The sequence below is a fragment of the Scatophagus argus genome, chromosome 24 (assembly GCF_020382885.2).
Source record: "Scatophagus argus isolate fScaArg1 chromosome 24, fScaArg1.pri, whole genome shotgun sequence".
In the NCBI taxonomy this organism is placed as follows: Eukaryota; Metazoa; Chordata; class Actinopteri; family Scatophagidae; genus Scatophagus; species Scatophagus argus.
This window is the reverse complement of record NC_058516.1, coordinates 12,776,103-12,778,792: the sequence shown is the minus strand read 5'-3', so window position 1 is coordinate 12,778,792 and position 2,690 is coordinate 12,776,103. Positions and strand designations below refer to the sequence as shown.

General features: G+C 42.7%; 1 long non-coding RNA gene across 1 annotated transcript; it reads left to right on the top strand.

Annotated features, from left to right (window-relative positions):
* The first annotated feature begins 1,375 nt into the window (after positions 1-1,375).
* LOC124055564 lies at positions 1,376-2,117 on the top strand. The gene is made up of 3 exons (XR_006842715.1): positions 1,376-1,667; positions 1,745-1,865; positions 1,951-2,117. It is a non-coding gene; the product is annotated as an uncharacterized LOC124055564 (long non-coding RNA).
* The last annotated feature ends 573 nt before the right edge of the window (positions 2,118-2,690 follow it).

The following is a 2,690-nucleotide window of genomic DNA, read 5'->3' as shown; positions in this document are numbered from 1 at the left end:
TAAAAACTACTTCAACAAAGTCGGCACACGGCTCGTTAACGTGTGATCAGCTGATTGCAGCAATCCACGTCGGCAGAAGGAAAAAAGGGAAAAGTTACAAAATAAACACAGCAGTCTGTTTCTCGGCCTGCGAGTTTAAGAACTGTGACCTAGGATTTTAAAGTGATGATAATAATGAAACGTTTGACTGTTGCTCCCTTTCGGTGAGCTGGACACCTCAGAGAGCCTGGAATAGCTCTCCTTGTCACAGCAAGCACAGGGAAAAAGCAACGACTGAGGGTTGCAGTGAACTTTTATTACCTGAGTGACGTCACCTCGGACCCCTGTGGAGTTCGAATTCAAGAATTTACGACTAGGTGTACGTCATGGGTGGGGTCTCTAACGGTTCGTCACTCTAGCTCAGGTCTCTTGGGTTACATGTAGGCCTCTCTATTGTTCTCCAGAGCAAAAAAACCCTCAAACACACAATAATATCTTCACAAATGTAAAGTTGCATAATAAGTAAATTTTATATGATACTGGCAAGTGAGTTGTATATTTCAGCAGTAAAATTTACTTTAAAAATGTCAGTGCAAGTTCATTTTTTCAGTGTAGTACCAAACCATAACATGAGTTATCTTAACAGCCCCTGATGTGCTTCATCCATATGTCAAGGACATTCTCTGTAAACCATGGAGAAGCACAACAGTCACAGTCAGTAGCATTGTATTTACCTGTACATATTGGTGGCAATGTTGCTGAAGCTAAAACAGTACACAAAATGGAAGATTAACAATGTATGAAGGAAGGAAGTCATGGATTCAGTACCCATTAAGAATATTTAACCCTTGTACAACCCTTGGTATATATATATATATATATATATGCATTTTTGAACAAAAAATACCATTAACACTTTTCCAGTGTTAATGGTAATCGGGTGAAATTATGCAAAAATATCATTTTTCTATCAAATTTAAAAATTTTAAGCTTGAATGCAATTATAGAAAAATAATATTCTGTGTAGAGAAAAAAGTTCCACCTTTTACTCTGTGATTAATTGTGATTATTTACACATTAATGCAGTTAATCCATTACAATTTAAGGACGCAATTTTACAGATTGGTGGTAAATAATAATACGTACAGACACACACAGACATCATAGTTATTTATTTTTTCATATCAGCACTACATCTTGATTAGTGTATTAAATAAATGCCTATGTATCTGTCTGCACACCTCAAGTTTCATAAACAAGTCACATCCATACAATTCAATTTAATTCAATCGAAATTGTCTCCAGGTGCTTTACAGAAACCCAGAGCCTGATCTCACGAGCAAGCAGACAGTGGCAAGGAAAAACTCGCTTTTAACAGGAAGAAACCTTGAGCAGGACCTGGCTCACAAAGGAGAACCACCCAGCTGATAGTAGACTGGGTAAAAGAGGAGAAGAAGAGGTAGACAGGACAGAGAGGATGAAAGAGAGAGAGAGAAACATACATGTGTGGCAGGTGGAGTGTTGCTCCAACCTCCACGTCCAATTGTCCCACCTGACTCTGATTGCGCAGGGGGCGTTACCTGTTAATTGGCCGCGTTCACACCGGCGCACACATTGTTGTTCGGCGTTCGCGGCCGGAGGTTTTCGTCTGGTACTGCGGTGATCGGCACCAAACGGTGATCCACACGGTAAGTTGAGGTGCTGCTATGACTGAGTAAGTTGGGCATTAACATCGTGACGGCGGTTGCTATCTCTTCATTTATAGCGGTGTCTGCTGTGTTGTGTGTGGTCCCTCCTGAGGATCGTTTGGTGGTGTGCGCTCTCTGCCCTCGCCGTCAGACGTGCCTGCATAGTGCGCAGGGTGTGCGTGAGTCTTCTTCATCTGGGTAAGCTTCCCCTCTTGTTCTGTCGTTCACTTTGTCCGCTGGGTGGTAGCTTGAGTCAGTGACCCCGTTCTCTGTCCTGCTGCAGCACTGAGGCCATAGTTAGCACCTTTTCTTCGGCTCTGGCGCTCCGCGGGGGTTGCAAGCTCCGCCAGTGAAATGGTCCATCAGCTGAGCATTCTGTAAGACGGCGATTCGCCGTCTCCAGCCCCGGTGCAGTCGCTCCGTCTCTACTCCGTCTCTGGGGACTGGTAGTGTGGGAAGCAGTTCCTACCAATGCCGTCCGTGATGTGATGCAGTTTCAGGTTCCTCACTCCACTATCACTCCCGTTCTGATTGATTTTGTTTTTTTTTTTTATTTAGTTCATCGTTCTCCCCTTATGTTGAATTTGTTGATTGCCAATTGTTTCTGTGGTTGTTTATTTAGTTGGGGGGGGGGGTTAAGCTTGTGTTATTCTCTGTTTGTTCTTTTTTTTGTTTGTTTGTATATTTGTTTATTTTGTTCTAATTAATGATTTAGTTGGTCAAGGGGGTTCTTCTTATTGTGTGGTCTGGTTTGGGTGGGTTAGTGTTATGTGCGTGTGTTGTGTTTTAATATTGGCCTTCTGTATATTTCTGTCTGCCTGAGTGTCCCCTCTTTTTCATATGCGGTGTTATAATTTGGTTTGTTTCTTTTTTCCAGGGCAGGAGTGGAGTGGCAGACGTCCCTGGTGGTGGTTTTCCTTTCACTACTTATCTTTTGGCGTGGCACGTGGTGATTTGGTTTGTAGTGGTTTTTTTTTGGTTTGGACCCCTTTTTTCCTTTGCCTTTATCTGTCTGCAAAACCT